General features: G+C 44.6%; 2 long non-coding RNA genes across 21 annotated transcripts; both read right to left on the reverse strand.

Annotated features, from left to right (window-relative positions):
* Positions 1 to 1,404: 1,404 nt before the first annotated feature.
* On the reverse strand, positions 1,405 to 12,618 carry LOC130518633 (uncharacterized). Of its 20 annotated transcripts, XR_008948085.1 has the most exons (22): positions 11,819 to 12,618; positions 9,267 to 9,301; positions 8,793 to 9,078; positions 8,504 to 8,602; positions 7,832 to 7,911; positions 6,108 to 6,180; positions 5,654 to 5,706; positions 5,510 to 5,573; positions 5,199 to 5,418; positions 5,057 to 5,109; positions 4,900 to 4,963; positions 4,756 to 4,808; positions 4,602 to 4,665; positions 4,135 to 4,354; positions 3,670 to 3,733; positions 3,515 to 3,577; positions 3,360 to 3,423; positions 3,215 to 3,267; positions 3,058 to 3,121; positions 2,736 to 2,966; positions 2,175 to 2,644; positions 1,405 to 2,031 (listed from the first exon to the last, which is right to left on the reverse strand). It is a non-coding gene; the product is annotated as an uncharacterized LOC130518633 (long non-coding RNA). The 20 variants fall into 20 exon arrangements; XR_008948087.1 differs by lacking the exon at positions 11,819 to 12,618 and having other exon boundaries at positions 8,793 to 8,993; positions 9,267 to 9,390; XR_008948086.1 differs by lacking the exon at positions 11,819 to 12,618 and having other exon boundaries at positions 8,793 to 8,999; positions 9,267 to 9,390.
* Positions 12,619 to 13,965: 1,347 nt separating this feature from the next.
* LOC130518641 (uncharacterized) lies at positions 13,966 to 17,273 on the reverse strand. The gene is made up of 3 exons (XR_008948111.1): positions 16,745 to 17,273; positions 15,698 to 15,955; positions 13,966 to 14,905 (listed from the first exon to the last, which is right to left on the reverse strand). It is a non-coding gene; the product is annotated as an uncharacterized LOC130518641 (long non-coding RNA).
* Between the last annotated feature and the right edge of the window lie 366 nt (positions 17,274 to 17,639).

Raw genomic sequence — 17,639 nt, forward strand, 5'->3', positions numbered from 1 at the left:
GGTCTAATCAGCCGCCACCTGCGCCGCCGCTCAGCTTTAGCAGGCTAAATCCAGGCGGATCAGAGCCGAACACGGTGGGATTACGGCGCAGTTTAACACGCGCGTTTCAGGCTTTTCGGAGACGCCTCCCACGTGGACAGTCGACCCATTTAGCCTTGATTAAGTGGCACCTTTTAATTATGGTTTCTCTCCTTTCGAAGCTATTCCTCCTGGTTCCTTTAGCGCAAACGTTTTAATGAAGAGATTTTCCGATCATTTGAGGCATGAAGAATATGGCGATGCTAATGACCGCTGCAGCCTGAAGTGAAACCACTTGAGTTTCACCTTTTTTTTGGCAGCTCCGGGGAATCATTTGGGGCTAATGAGGAATATTTGATAGCTTTAGAGCTCCTCATATTCCGCAGACTGGTGTCTGAGCAGGAGCCGCAGCGCTGGGAACAAAAAGCTTACCTGCCCCTGCGGGGAATACCGACCATCTTTGGCTCAAAGGGAAGGGCAGAAGCTAAAGGGTTCAAGCGTGCCGTGTTTCATGTGTGTTTTTCCCTCTTCGCCCCAGGAGCGGAGAAGCTGCCACCTAAACAGGACTGGCAAGAACAACAAATGAAGGTCGCCACATTTTCATTTGAAAGAAAAGCAGGAAGCTTCCAGCATGAATGCCAACGGTTCAAAGAGCTGCGGGGAAGGTGCGCTCGTGAAGGCGTGCACACACACGCACACACACACACACATTATGTCATCCAATTTAAACAAACACGAGGCCTCATGGGCCCTTACAAGACCGTGTTCGTGGTTACCGAGGCCACCAGTTGCCATCCACACACACACACACACACATATGCTATAGCATCCATGAGATACTCCTGCTTGTTGTGCCACATACACACACACACACACACACCACACACATGCTGTAGCATCCATGAGATACTCCTGCTTGTTGTGCCCCCCACACACACACGCACACACACACACACACACATGCTGTAGCATCCATGAGATACTCCTGCTTGTTGTGCCACACACACACACACACACACAGGGACACACACAGCCCCGTGCTGCCTCTGTTGCACCAGCATGTAATGCGTACAGCCACACAGGAGAAGCCTTGTGTGCAAGGGGTCGTAACAACTGCGGCAGTAGCTGTATGGTGACCTTTCACCCCTGACAGCATGGGAAAGTGGATGCACTCAGCTGTTAGGACCCCAGTGGGGGCCGGTTCCCCCTCGGTACTAGTCAAATGGTGATTGGGCATCAATGGGAAGAGACCCAGAATGCTCAGCAAGGAATGCTGTAAATGCACAAGTACACATAACAAGAAGATCTGCATAATTTATGCACGCACACGCACACACACACACACACACATGAAGTCAGTGTTGAACACACACACAACGTTACATCTCTGTGGTACTGATGAGTTTATGCACATTTACATTCAATACATTCAATCAATCAATCTTTATATAGCGTCTGTTACAATCACAATTGTTTGTAGGTGCTTTCCAGAATCCCAGGGCCTGACCCCCCAACAAGCAACTGTGGCAAGGAAAAACTCCCCTTTAACAGGAAGAAACCTTGAGCAGGACCAGGCTCGTGTAGGGGGACCCTCCTGCTGATGGCCGGCTGATTTAAGATTCTCTTCTTGAAAAGTACAAAGATCTGCTTTTAATTCCACCATCAGGTTCACTCGAGCACCCAAACGCGCACACAAAGACTGCACAGGTTTTTCAGACCCTTTAAGACTAAGACCAAAAAATATTTTTGCCCACGGCTTCTGGTTCTCACAGTCTCCAGTCTCTGTAGGAATGCTAAGTATCCAGGAGCCCCCCCGGCGGAGCAGCCGATGGTAAGGACGGTGATTTAAGGCAGCCCTGGTTGTTCCCATGTCACACACTCTGAAAGAGGGTACGTGGAGGCGCGATATATTATGTGACAAGCCCGTGGAGATGTCGCTCCTCATCACCTCACACGCAGTTCTTGCCAGCCCGTCACCAAGGGTAGTTCAAGTCCATTTCAGGGGTTAGTGTTCTGTACAGAGCAGGATAGAACCGATGAGCTACCTGAACCTGGCACGGAGGCTTCAGAGTTTTAAAAATGCACATAAACATTGGGCTATAAATCCACTCTGCTGTGTATGAAATCAATGGATTTGGACACACACACATTCTCACCAGGCTGGTTGGAACAGGTCACCGAACACACCCTCCTTCGATCCTCAGACAGCTGGGACCTACAGACTCACAGATGCACAGGCGAGGCCGGTAAGGAGCGGAGGGGGCGTGCACATGCGCGCGCATGTGTGACCCTGTCACCGATCCACATGTCAATACGAGCTCCGCGGGTCTGTGTGTGCGCGTGCTGCGGTGTGTGCAGGGATCGGCAGCTGAGCGTGATTAATATTTCACAGCTAACAAATGGTCACACGGGCAGCTCTGTCTGTGTGCGTCTGTGTGCGTCTGTGGGAGTGTGTGTGTTGACTTATGAAGGTGGATTATAATGTCTGACACTTGAGCCAATTCAAAAGTGAATTTCAACAAATACAATTAGTGAATTAAATTTTTGAATAGTTTTGTTGAGCTGTCGCTGTGCGTGCTGCAGTCGTGATGCCGTCTCTTCTCTCTGGCTCATCTAGCTTATAAAACTGAAATGAAAAATTAAAAATGAATAAAATAACGTAAAAAATATCTATAAATAAGGCAAAAAAACTTGCTAGAAGAACACAGTCGTGATACCGTTGTGCTGCCGTCGTGATGTCGTTGAGCCGTCTCTTCTCTCTGGCTTATGTAGCTTATAAAACTGAAATGAAAAATCAAAAATTAAAAGAATAACATCAAATAAAAATATGAATAAGGCAAAAAAAGTTGCGAGAACAAGTTAATAATAATAATATTAATAGTTGCTGTCGCCGTGCAGCCGTCGTGATGTCGTTGTGCTATGCCTTCTCTCTGGCTTAGCTTATAAAACTGAAATCAAAAATCAAAAATGAATAAAATAACGTAAAAAACTGATATAAATAAGGCAAAAAAACTTGCTAGAATAACAAAGTCGTGATACCGTTGTGCTGCCGTCGTGATGTCGTTGTGCTATGCCTTCTCTCTGGCTTATCTACCTTATAAAACTGAAATGAAAAATCAAAAATGAATAGAATAAAAAGAAAAATATATAAATAAATAGGCAAAAAAAAGTTACTAGAATAACACAGTCGTGATACCGTTGTGCTGCCGTTGTGCCATCTCCTCTCTCTGGCTTATGTAGCTTATAAAACTGAAATGAAAAATTAAAAATGAATAAAATAACGTAACAAATTTATATAAATAAGGCAAAAAACATTTGCTAGAATAACAAAGTCGTGATACCGTTGTGCTGCCGTCGTGATGTCGTTGTGCTATGCCTTCTCTCTGGCTTATGTAGCGTATAAAACTGAAATTAAAAATCAAAAATGAATAGAATAACGTAAAAAATATCTATAAATAAGGCAAAAAAACTTGCTAGAATAACACAGTCGTGATACCGTTGTGCTGCCATCGTGCTGCTGTCGTGCCGTCTCTCTCTCTGGCTTATGTAGCTTATAAAACTGAAATGAAAAATTAAAAATGAATAAAATAACGTAACAAATTTATATAAATAAGGCAAAAAACATTTGCTAGAATAACAAAGTCGTGATACCGTTGTGCTGCCGTCGTGATGTCGTTGTGCTATGCCTTCTCTCTGGCTTATGTAGCGTATAAAACTGAAATTAAAAATCAAAAATGAATAGAATAACGTAAAAAATATCTATAAATAAGGCAAAAAAACTTGCTAGAATAACACAGTCGTGATACCGTTGTGCTGCCATCGTGCTGCTGTCGTGCCGTCTCTCTCTCTGCCTTATCTAGCTTATAAAACTGAAATGAAAAATCAAAAATGAATAAAATAACGTAAAAAATTTATATGAATAAGGCAAAAAACATTTGCTAGAATAACAAAGTCGTGATACCGTTGTGCTGCCGTCGTGATGTCGTTGTGCTATGCCTTCTCTCTGGCTTATGTAGCTATAAAAACTGAAATTAAAAATTAAAAATGAATAAAATAACGGAAAAATATCTATAAATAAAGGCAAAAAAACTTGCTAGAATAACACAGTCGTGATACCGTTGTGCTGCTGTTGTGCCGTCTCTTCTCTCTGCCTTATCTAGCTTATAAAACTGAAATGAAAAATCAAAAATTAAAAGAATAACATCAAATAAAAATATGAATAAGGCAAAAAAAGTTGCGAGAATAAGTTAATAATAATAATATTAATAGTTGCTGTCGCCGTGCAGCCGTCGTGATGTCCTTGTGCTGTCTCTTCTCTCTAGCTTAGCTTATAAAACTGAAATCAAAAATCAAAAATGAATAAAATAACGTAAAAAATTGATATAAATAAGGCAAAAAAACTTGCTAGAATAACACAGTCGTGATACCGTTGTGCTGCCATCGTGCTGCTGTTGTGCCGTCTCTTCTCTCTGCCTTATCTAGCTTATAAAACTGAAATGAAAAATCAAAAATGAATAAAATAACGTAAAAAATTTATATGAATAAGGCAAAAAACATTTGCTAGAATAACAAAGTCGTGATACCGTTGTGCTGCCGTCGTGATGTCGTTGTGCTATGCCTTCTCTCTGGCTTATCTACCTTATAAAACTGAAATGAAAAATCCCAAATGAATAGAATACAAAAGAAAATATATAAATAAGGCAAAAAAAAGTTACTAGAATAACACAGTCATGATACCGTTGTGCTGCCGTTGTGCCGTCTCTTCTCTCTGGCTTATGTAGCTTATAAAACTGAAATGAAAATTAAAAATGAATAAAATAACGTAAAAAATTTATATAAATAAGGCAAAAAACATTTGCTAGAATAACAAAGTCGTGATACCGTTGTGCTGCCGTCGTGATGTCGTTGTGCTATGCCTTCTCTCTGGCTTATCTACCTTATAAAACTGAAATGAAAAATCAAAAATGAATAGAATAACATAAAAGAAAATATATAAATAAGGCAAAAAAAAGTTGCTAGAATAACACAGTCGTGATACCGTTGTGCTGCCGTTGTGCCGTCTCTTCTCTCTGGCTTATGTAGCTTATAAAACTGAAATGAAAAATCAAAAATGAATAAAATAACGTAAAAATATCTATAAATAAGGCAAAAAACAGTTGCTAGAATAACACTCGTGATACCGTTGTGCTGCTGTTGTGCCGTCTCTTCTCTCTGCCTTATCTAGCTTATAAAACTGAAATGAAAAATCAAAAATTAAAAGAATAACATCAAATAAAAATATGAATAAGGCAAAAAAAGTTGCGAGAATAAGTTAATAATAATAATATTAATAGTTGCTGTCGCCGTGCAGCCGTCGTGATGTCCTTGTGCTGTCTCTTTTCTCTAGCTTAGCTTATAAAACTGAAATCAAAAATCAAAAATGAATAAAATAACGTAAAAAATTGATATAAATAAGGCAAAAAAACTTGCTAGAATAACAAAGTCGTGATACCGTTGTGCTGCCGTCGTGATGTCGTTGTGCTATGCCTTCTCTCTGGCTTATCTACCTTATAAAACTGAAATGAAAAATCAAAAATGAATAGAATAACAAAAGAAAATATATAAATAAGGCAAAAAAAAGTTACTAGAATAACACAGTCGTGATGTCGTTGTGCCGTCTCTTCTCTCTGGCTTATGTAGCTTATAAAACTGAAATTAAAAATTAAAAATGAATAAAATAACGTAAAAATATCTATAATAAAGGCAAAAAAACTTGCTAGAATAACACAGTCGTGATACCGTTGTGCTGCCATGTCGCCGCTGCCGTCGAGCTGTCTCTTCTCTCTGCCTTATCTAGCTTATAAAACTGAAATGAAAAATTCAAAGAATAACATCAAATAAAAATATGAATAAGGCAAAAAAAAGTTGTGAGAATAAGTTAATAATAATATTATTAATAGTTGCTGTCGCCGTGCTGCCGTCGTGATGTCGTTGTGCTATGCCTTCTCTGGCTTATGTAGCTTATAAAACTGAAATGAAAAATTCAAAATGAATAAAATAACGTAAAAAATAAGGCAAAAAAACTTGCTAGAATAACACAGTCGTGATACCGTCGTGCTGCCGTCGTGCTGCCGTCGTGCTGCCGTTGTGCCGTCTCTTCTCTGGTTTATGTAGCTTTTAAAACTGAAATGAAAAATGGATAGAATAACATCAAATAAAAATATAAATAAGGCAAAAAAAAGTTGTTAGAATAAGTCAGTCGTGATGCTGTTGTGATGCAGTTTTGTGTTGCTTTTTTTACGCGTACTCGTATCATTTAACGCCTCCTGTTCCTGTTGACATGTGCTGCTCCTACATGGGCCAGAACACCCTGTATTATCAAAGAGCAAGAACCTGGCAACCCTTGGGCCAGATGTGTTGAAAGTCTGCTTTAAATGTTTTTAGAACATTAAAGCCTCTTTTCTAATCTGGAGCAGGGCGTCGCATGTTTGGGACAGCTGATAAATGAACGCCAGAGTTAAAACAGTTATCTTTGTGCTGTTGCTGCTGTTGCACACATCAAAATCCCAAATCTTTATCCCATGTGAAAGTTCTCCCTGGTGGCAATAGCTTTGATGGGGCCTTTGATGTGAAGGAGTCCCGGCAATAATGGCGATGATGGCGACTGATAAGAACCGGCTGAACGGCATCGGGGATCAGAAGCGCCGAATGGAGGCCAAACTGGATGCGGCCCCGGGCTGTTTGATAATTAAAGGGAGGGGTTGGAACACTGGTGATAAGGACAAGTGGCAATTGTGTGTCGAAGGGTGTACACTTCCAGTGAACCGGCGTTTGTTTGGGGCTGGTGCGTGTGCGTTGAGAGACAGAGATGTCAAAGTTCGTAGCAGGTGGTGAAATGTTACCAAAGCTGTCGATCCGATTAGGCCGGATCCGGAAAAGGAAGGAGAAGCGACGCGTAGAGACAGAGGAGCTTTAACTGCCAACATGCGACAAACGCGCAGTAGCTTCAAGGTATTGAGGCGGGTGTTTGTGGGCTTTAACCTGAGGTTTTTTCCTCATTTAACAGGAAGTGAGTTGGATGATGGAAAACATTCATTTAGAGTCACAAGACTCCAAATTACAGTAAAAAGGATAAAAATCAGGGACAAAATAGATGAAAGAGAAGGTGAAAGTTGAACCAAAACAACAGCAATGCTGCATGAAGACTGTGTGTGTGTGCGCGTCGTGCGTGTGTGTGTGTGCGTGTGTGAGAAAGAGAGAGAGGCTATTGGCATAAACTAGAGCTGGCAGAGCGGAATCAATTACTGACCAGTGAGGATTTTCCCACAAGCTTCAACCGGTGGGAAAACAGGAGCTCCTCCACATGCGTCTGTCCGTGCCTGTGTGTGTGTGTGTGTGTGTGTGTGGTGTGGTGTGTGTGTGTGTGTGTGTGTGACAGATACAGAGAGAAAACTTGTGTCTGAGCATGTTCAGATGTGTGTGCACGTGTTTATGAGTACTCTCAATGGGTGCAAGTGTTAGTGATTACTGCGTGTGTGCATGTTTGTGTGTGTGTGGGTGCCAAAGTCCACATTCTACAAGCAAAGTGAGGACATTTTGGATTGTTTGAAGGTTAAGGCTTGGTTTTAAGGTTGGGGTTAGAAGGGTTTTGGTCAGAGTGGGTGGGGGTCAGTTGGGATGGTTGGGGTTTGGGTCAGGAGCTGGAGAACGCATTAGTTCTATGAAAGCCCTCACAAAGATAGGAAGACAAGGATGTGTGTGGGTGTGTGGCCTTCAGGTTCTGTCAGAGAAAGATTTTAACAATATAACAAGCAGGAAGTCTCACCAGACCCACCTGAATATTTAACTGGTGTAGTGTCTCCCTCCCTGTGAGCTGGTCTCCATGGTCATATCTTCACCTCCTCGGGGCAGAACCTGGCACGGGACGGCAGGTTTCACATTATTGTTCTATCTGTGGTTCTAGAATGTTGCATGTGTGTGTTGTTCTTTCATTGGTCTAATTGTTCTGTTCAGTTCTGGACTCTATAGAGGTGCTGCTGCGCTACACTGCCGCAGGAAGCGGTGGAAGGCAGGATAACATTGGCCTGGATTCAGGGCTTGGCGGCCCAGGGGATACTGCCTCTAAAATCCAATCAAGCAGACATCTCGACTCTTGTCATTGTTGGGTGTTACAGCAACGCCGCCTCGGTGACTAGACAGAACCGAGCGAGAGCGAGAGCGAGAGCGAGAGCGAGAGCGAGAGCGAGAGCGAGAGCGAGAGAGAGAGAGAGAGAAAGATCCCTAAACTCTTCATCCAGAACAACACACTCATGCACACGTTGTGGTTGTTACACACAGAACAGGAATTCACACATTTAAATGACAGGAAATGAAACGTTACGTGGACACAGACAAGATGAAATCTTATGGTTTGTTCTTCACCCCCCCCCCCCCCCCCCTTTAGATTCCTTGTCGTTTGTTCCTCTTCTGTGTATATTTATTGAGCCAGAACAATCAGCAGTCTGACCTTATCACGAGCTCGCACCTTCAGCTGGACAACAGCGGCCACTAGTGGCGATTTGAGGAAGTGTTGTTGTTTCCCAGACGTTCAGCGATAAAAGATCCACTTTAAATGACAAGGCGCGTAATATTAGTGTCAATTAAACTGGAAGCAAATAATTTAATTTTAAATAAGAGTGATAGTTTAGACCAGAATGAACTGGGACCAGTATTATGAGATGGTATCATTTGTATTACAAAAAACATACAGGGCATTTTTGCCTTCTTATCTTTGAACGATTATCTGATAATCTCACCTGCTCGGGCCACGTCCGAGTATACACGCAGTGTGTGGTGCTGCCATGTTTGCTGTGTTTGGACGTGGTCTCGGGGGCTCCCTCCCTCTTTATTTCCTCACTTTCTTTCTTTGGACACAGCAGGCCAAAGAAAGCTTCACACTCTCTCCGGTCGGCCGCCCCAGACGGAGCTGCGCAGGAACACCTCTAACAGCCACATTCCTTCGACTCGGACAAACAAAATTCGCTCAAGGATGATCGTTAGCAGCGAGCATTTGCTGTGGGTTTGTGTTAAACACCGGAGATGCTAAATTTACCAAAGGAGAAACATATCACATTTTGGATGAATGATTAGTGGAGGGTTTATACTGATGATTATAGTCTCTAAGAGCAGCTTCCTCTCCACTATTATTCCTGCTTTTACGAACTCAGAAAGTATTGGATAGGACACTTGTTGCCGTGACGTCAGCATGTTTGTGTGTGTTTTTGACTCACGGTTGTTTCTTACGATTTTGGCATCTCGCTGTTTCCTGAAATGAACAAATGTCAGCACTCTTTTAGCTCATGGAAGGAAAATGATGCCATGTTTCACCACCTGAGAAGACACACACTCACACACACCGACACTACTTACTGGTGTGTGTGGGCATGTTTGTGTGTGTGTGGTGTGTGCGTGTGTGTGTGTGCTTTTGTCAAGCTCCCGGCGCTGACACAGTAAACTGATATGAGGGGTTCTGAGCGCTCTCTCTTACACGCACACACACACACACACACACACACACACACACACACACACACACACACACACACACACACACTCTACAGAGGGAGAAGAGAGCACTGGAGGAGCCACACTCACACGGAGATTGAGTTACAGCTGAATTAGATCTGAACTGTGGGAACCACCACCTTCTTTTAAACACACACACACACGCACACACACACACACACACACACACACACACACACAGAGGTGTTGTCACTTGTTGTCATTGCTTGACACCAATGCGACACACGCTGCAGTGATATATATGTGTACACAATGTTGGCACGAGCAAGACCACACTAAGGCACGCACATGCGCGTTCACACACACACACACACACACACACACGCTAATCATAAACCGCCACATATAGACACGGACTGTCCCTCACAGTCAAACACACACACACACACCGCACAGCGTCAGAAACACTGATGCTCCAGCATGAGAGCGCGTCTGTTCCTGTGTGATGCGCCTGTGTTCAAACAGACCGAGTCATCTTACCTGGCTCGCCACAGCACACGTGTGCTAATCTCGTTAGCTCTGGGTGGGGGGGGGGGGGGGTTGGCGGCGGCCCTAAATTAGGCAACTCTGAAGGAGAAAGGAGAAAGACCATCAAAGCACATGCCGGGAGACCCTTCACGTCTTCATTTTCGTTTTCACATGGTAATGCAGGTGTGTGTGTGTGTGTGTGTGTGTGGTGTGTGTGTGGTGGTGTGTGTGTGGTGTGGTGTGTGAAAGAGGGGGGTGAGACGAGTGTGTTGGAACATTTGCTGTAAATAATAGTGAGAGTGGAATGCCACAACACTGCGCCAGCCTGGGCAACAAGCAGAGAGGAGCCCAACAGTCGAGGCGCCCCTCGGTCCCCAAAGGGCAGTTTTCAAGCTGGTGGGGGGCAACCCACAACCCACTAGGGGGCCCCAGCATTATGACAGGGGGCCGTGGAGCTCCTGCAAACAGTGTTTCCACTGTCAAGTTACGCCAGATGGTACTAATTTTAGTACCAACCACCGAGGAGGGTGGTTTGAAAATAAACAATACACAAACAATCTGCAGCACAACAAAAAATAATTTTATCTCCTAAAGAGGGCACTGCAAAAAAAAAAGTTCAGGAACCACGGCTAGAGAGAACTGTAAAAATGGCTAACAGCCCGGGGGTAATTAAACAAGGCTGGGGACAAGGACCAGGACAAGGACCAGGACAAGGACCAGGACAAGGACCAGGACCAGGTACCACCCTGAAGGTGGCAGCAAATGCACAATTCTGTCTGTGGTATCACAATTGCCCTTCTGGATTTTACAAAGAGTTATGGAAGACAACATTAAGAGACACATGAAGACATGTGGGAGTAAAAGAGACAGCAAAAAAGAAAAATGCTGTGAGATGTTTTGTCTCGTTGCCAAGGATGTTCTTCCACATCCCGAAACAGCTGTTTTTCCAAGCAAACAATCAAATACAGCCACAGAACCAAGACCTCATCCAGGCGAGGGAACGCACGTACGAAGCACGTCGAAACCTACAAATTTTCCTTTGCTTATTCATTTAAAAATTTGATTCACATTTTTCAAACATGAGCTCTACTGACCTGCGTTTTTAAGAGGGCCATTTAACCCCAACCACACCACCGCTTCAGTATTTTAATCTGATTTTAAGCTTTGATCGGCCCATTGAGGCTTTGATTTTGTAAAAGTAAAGGATTCGAAAGATAAACTAAATGTACTTTGTTGAAAAAAAGCGCCCCCAGAATCCATTAAATCCTTTACGAGTAGTCTAAAAATTGGATGGTTTAACCTGAAGTTTCCCTAAAACACCATGGAGGCGGGGCTAGTTCCTATTCCGCAGCCCCCCACTAGAGGGCAGCTGTGCTGGTTTTGTATCATTGAGGTGAAATTAAATTTGGTCAAACAGACCCCACCAGTCACGTCTGAAACCCAATAAAACTGATTCCTGAGCAAATATTTGTTTCCCCTCAACATTTTATCTTCCACTTTTCGCGTAAAGTGCTGCACGGATGCTGAGTGTGAATGCGGCCCACGTGGAGCGACATTAAGCCGCCCTGCTGGGAACACTTTTGACACGAGAGCTCCATTTGTCCGATCGCCGGCGCCGACCCGGTCGCAGCGGGTTACACCGGAGATAATAGTGATCTGAGGATAATCTTCTCCATTAATGTTTGCTCTCCGTTTGACCCCTGCGTGCCTCACGATGAAGAGAACAGCACTCTCTGTCTACCTCACACACACACACACACACACACACACACACACACACACACATTACCTGTCTTTCTTCCTGATTTTTGATGCCCAACCCACAATGACACCAGAAACACCAAGGGAGGGAAAAGGAACAGCAAACAAACTCTCCACAGGCCCGGGGCTCCGGTTTCAGCCTTCCGTCCGCCTGTGGCTGGGGGGCCATGGAACACAGAGTGCCAAGGGCCTCTGTGTCAATAAGGAGCAGCAGTTCAACACAATGGGGGCCTGCCTGCAGACAACACCGCTGACAGACACCCACACAAAGGAGCCTGTGAATGGGACGGAGGCCCGCGCACGCCCTCGCACGCACGTGAACGAACGAATGAACGAACACACACACACACGTGCATCCGCAGGAAAGAATAGAGCAGTGTGTGGTTACCCACAGAGATGATGTTTGAGGGATGCTCACTCTGAACTACAGCAAACTACTGCAGTTATATAATGACGATGATGGAAAAATGAACTGTCATACGTTACCTCTACGTTAGAGAGAAACCATCTAGAGCAACGATGTGATGCACCTCCTCCAGAGCCTCCCGGGTCAGCAGCAGGTTCCTCTTGAGCCACCACCACCCTGCCACTGACCCTATTGGGGTGTGTTCCCCCGTGAGGTCTCTGTCCTTTGCAGCCACAACTAGCGGCTAGATGTCTGCTAGCTTGTTGATGACCCTTGGCCCTCTCACTCCTGCCGCCGCCCTGCTGTCAGGTATTTAAGGTGCTTGGACTCACCTGGTTGTTCCTCCTACAGTACGGTACATTCCGTAATCAGTCCTTGAGACCTTTAGGACCAAACGCTTCGTCTCGGGTCAGGAAATAGAGGCAGGTGATTTAGGATTTACTGAAATAAGAAAGGGGGCATTTTGAGGGAAACCTGTTCGATTGATTGTTATTATGCGGTTTGTCTACCTCACTGGGTTTGTACATTACAATACATTAATCCACTATAAAGCTTTGACGTGCACATTTGGCCTTTCATCATTTAGCAAAAGCAAAGTCTTTAAAATACTAGTTTTTACCTTTATTGTGGTGGGAATAACAAAGCAACCTACATTAATAAGAAGGTTTGATGGTTTTAACAAATTTTAGAAAAATAAAAGCTTTAAGTGGGAATGGCCAGGACTAAGGCCAGGACCAAGGCCAGGACCAAGGCCAGGACTAAGGCCAGGACCAAGGCCAGGACTAAGGCCAGGACTAAGGCCAGGACTAAGGCCAGGACTAAGGCCAGAACTAAGGCTAGGACCAAGGCCAGGACTAAGGCTAGGACTAAGGCCAGGACCAAGGCCAGGACTAAGGCCAGGACCAAGGCCAGGACTAAGGCCAGGACTAAGGCCAGGACTAAGGCCAGGACTAAGGCCAGAACTAAGGCTAGGACCAAGGCCAGGACTAAGGCTAGGACTAAGGCCAGGACCAAGGCCAGGACTAAGGCCAGGACCAAGGCCAGGACTAAGGCCAGGACTAAGGCCAGTACAAGATGGAAATGAAAGGAGTCTTTACTTGATTTACCAGATATCATTAACTGAGTTAATTCAGTCCATCTTTGTTTAGATAGCGTTGGTATAATATCTCTACAAACCTGGGCCTGAGCCCTAAACCACCAACAGTGGTGAAGAAAAACTCCCTTTTAACAGGAAAAAACCTTGAGCAGGTCCAGGCTCAGGGGGAGGGGAGGGGGGGGGGGGGTGTCGATTGCAGCCAAGAGCTAAACTGCAGTTATATAATGATGATGATGGAAAAATGAACTGTCATACGTTACCTCTACGTTAGAGAGAAACCATCTAGAGCAACGATGTGATGCACCTCCTCCAGAGCCTCCCGGGTCAGCAGCAGGTTCCTCTGGAGCCACCACCACCCTGTCGCTGACCCTATTGGGGTGTGTTTCCCTGTTAAGGTGCTTGGACTCACCTGCTTGTTCCTCCTACAGTACGGTACATTCCGTAATCTGTCCCTGAGACCTTTAGGACCAAACGCTTCGTCTCGGATCAGGAAATAGAGGCAGGTGATTTAGGATTTACTGAAATAAGAAAGGGGGCATTTTTAGGGAAACCTGTTCGATTGATTGTTATTATGCAGTTTGTCTACCTCACTGGGTTTGTACATTACAATACATTAATCCACTATAAAGCTTTGACGTGCACATTTGGCCTTTCATCAATTAGCAAAAGCAAAGTCTTTAAAATACTAGTTTTTACCTTTATTGTGGTGGGAATAACAAAGCAACCTACATTAATAAGGAGGTTTGATGGTTTTAACATATTGTAGAAAAATAAAAGCTTTAAGTGGGAATGGCCAGGACTAAGGCCAGGACCAAGGCCAGGATTAAGGCCAGGACTAAGGCCAGGACCAAGGCCAGGACCAAGGCCAGGACTAAGGCCAGGACCAAGGCCAGGACTAAGGCCAGGACTAAGGCCAGGACCAAGGCCAGGACTAAGGCCAGGACCAAGGCCAGGACTAAGGCCAGTACAAGATGGAAAGTAAAGGAGTCTTTACTTGATTTACCAGATATCATTAACTGAGTTAATTCAGTCCATCTTTGTTTAGATAGCGTCTGGTATAATATCTCTACAAACCTGGGCCTGAGCCCTAAACCACCAACAGTGGTGAAGAAAAACTCCCTTTTAACAGGAAGAAACCTTGAGCAGGTCCAGGCTCAAGGGGAGGGGAGGGGGGGGAGGTGTCGATTGCAGCCAAGAGCTAAACTGCAGTTATATAATGATGATGATGGGAAAATGAACTGTCATACGTTACCTCTATGTTAGAGAGAAACCATCTAGAGCAATGATGTGATGCACCTCCTCCAGAGCCTCCCAGGTCAGCAGCAGGTTCCTCTGGAGCCACCACCACCCTGCCACTGACCCTATTGGGGTGTGTTCCCCCATGAGGTCTCTGTCCTTTGCAGCCACAACTAGCGGCTAGACGTCTGCTAGCTTGTTGATGACCCTTGGCCCTCTCACTCCTGCCGCGCCCCTGCTGTCAGGTATTTAAGGTGCTTGGACTCACCTGCTTGTTCCTCCTACAGTACGGTACATTCCGTAATCCGTCCCTGAGACCTTTAGGACCAAACACTTCGTCTCGGGTCAGGAAATAGAGGCAGGTGATTTAGGATTTACTGAAATAAGAAAGGGGGAATTTTGAGGGAAACCTGTTCGATTGATTGTTATTATGCAGTTTGTCTACCTCACTGGGTTTGTACATTACAATACATTAATCCACTATAAAGCTTTGACGTGCACATTTGGCCTTTCATCATTTGGCAAAAGCAAAGTCTTTAAAATACTAGTTTTTACCTTTATTGTGGTGGGAATAACAAAGCAACCTACATTAATAAGAAGGTTTGATGGTTTTAACATATTTTAGAAAAATAAAAGCTTTAAGTGGGAATGGCCAGGACTAAGGCCAGGACCAAGGCCAGGACCAAGGCCAGGACTAAGGCCAGGACCAAGGCCAGGACTAAGGCCAGGACCAAGGCCAGAACTAGGGCCAGGACCAAGGCCAGGACTAAGGCCAGGACCAAGGCCAGAACTAAAGCCAGAACTAAGGCTAGGACCAAGGCCAGGACTAAGGCCAGGACTAAGGCCAGGACTAAGGCCAGGACTAAGGCCAGGACTAAGGCCAGTACAAGATGGAAAGGAAAGGAGTCTTTACTTGATTTACCAGATATCATTAACTGAGTTAATTCAGTCCATCTTTGTTTAGATAGCGTCTGGTATAATATCTCTACAAACCTGGGCCTGAGCCCTAAACCACCAACAGTGGTGAAGAAAAACTCCCTTTTAACAGGAAGAAACCTTGAGCAGGTCCAGGCTCAGGGGGAGGGGGGAAGGGGGGTGTCGATTGCAGCCAAGAGCTAAACTGCAGTTATATAATGATGATGATGGAAAAATGAACTGTCATACGTTACCTCTACGTTAGAGAGAAACCATCTAGAGCAACGATGTGATGCACCTCCTCCAGAGCCTCCCGGGTCAGCAGCAGGTTCCTCTGGAGCCACCACCACCCTGCCGCTGACCCTATTGGGGTGTGTTTCCCTGTTAAGGTGCTTGGACTCACCTGGTTGTTCCTCCTACAGTATGGTACATTCCGTAATCCGTCCCTGAGACCTTTAGGACCAAACGCTTTGTCTCGGGTCAGGAAATAGAGGCAGGTGATTTAGGATTTACTGAAATAAGAAAGGGGGCATTTTTAGGGAAACCTGTTGATTGATTGTTATTATGCAGTTTGTCTACCTCACTGGGTTTGTACATTACAATACATTAATCCACTATAAAGCTTTGACGTGCACTTTTGGCCTTTCATCATTTAGCAAAAGCAAAGTCTTTAAAATACTAGTTTTTACCTTTATTGTGGTGGGAATAACAAAGCAACCTACATTAATAAGAAGGTTTGATGGTTTTAACATATTTTAGAAAAATAAAAGCTTTAAGTGGGAATGGCCAGGATTAAGGCCAGGACCAAGGCCAGGATTAAGGCCAGGACTAAGGCCAGGATTAAGGCCAGGACCAAGGCCAGGATTAAGGCCAGGACTAAGGCCAGGACAAAGCCTAGGACCAAGGCCAGGACTAAGGCCAGGACTAAGGCCAGGACTAGGGCCAGGACCAAGCCAGAACTAGGCCCAGGACCAAGGCCAGGACTAAGGCCAGGACCAAGGCCAGGACTAAGGCCAGTACAAGATGGAAAGTAAAGGAGTCTTTACTTGATTTACCAGATATCATTAACTGAGTTAATTCAGTCCATCTTTGTTTAGATAGCATCTGGTATAATATCTCTACAAACCTGGGCCTGAGCCCTAAACCACCAACAGTGGTGAAGAAAAACTCCCTTTTAACAGGAAGAAACCTTGAGCAGGTCCAGGCTCAGGGGGAGGGGGGAAGGGGGGTGTCGATTGCAGCAAGAGCTAAACTGCAGTTATATAATGATGATGATGGAAAAATGAACTGTCATACGTTACCTCTACGTTAGAGAGAAACCATCTAGAGCAACGATGTGATGCACCTCCTCCAGAGCCTCCCAGGTCAGCAGCAGGTTCCTCTGGAGCCACCACCACCCTGCAGCTGACCCTATTGGGGTGTGTTTCCCCATGAGGTCTCTGTCCTTTGCAGCCACAACTAGCGGCTAGACGTCTGCTAGCTTGTTGATGACCCTTGGCCCTCACTCCTGCCACCGCCCTGCTGTCAGGTATTTAAGGTGCTTGGACTCACCTGCTTGTTCCTCCTACAGTACGGTACATTCCGTAATCCGTCCTGAGACCTTTAGGACCAAACGCTTCGTCTCGGGTCAGGAAATAGAGGCAGGTGATTTAGGATTTACTGAAATAAGAAAGGGGGCATTTTTAGGGAAACCTGTTTGATTGATTGTTATTATGCAGTTTGTCTACCTCACTGGGTTTGTACATTACAATACATTAATCCACTATAAAGCTTTGACGTGCACTTTTGGCCTTTCATCATTTAGCAAAAGCAAAGTCTTTAAAATACTAGTTTTTACCTTTATTGTGGTGGGAATAACAAAGCAACCTACATTAATAAGGATTGATGGTTTTAACATATTGTAGAAAAATAAAAGCTTTAAGTGGGAATGGAGCAAGGTGATGGGTTACACATACTCCTTGATGGTAACTAGTACCTGTTTTTAAATAAAATAAAAACCAACACATTAGTAATTAATTCCTTCCTCCTGTAGTTGGGTACTGTAACATGGTTCTTCAATGGTTTTTCAGTGAGACACATTATCCGACAACGGAATCCAGTTCGAGCGAACACGGCCCGTTTTCCAGCAGCATTGCCTGGATCGAATCATTTGAAAATATTGATTGATGACATTTAAAGCATTAAGATATTTTAAGG

The sequence above is a fragment of the Takifugu flavidus genome, chromosome 21 (assembly GCF_003711565.1).
Source record: "Takifugu flavidus isolate HTHZ2018 chromosome 21, ASM371156v2, whole genome shotgun sequence".
Taxonomy (NCBI): Eukaryota; Metazoa; Chordata; class Actinopteri; order Tetraodontiformes; family Tetraodontidae; genus Takifugu; species Takifugu flavidus.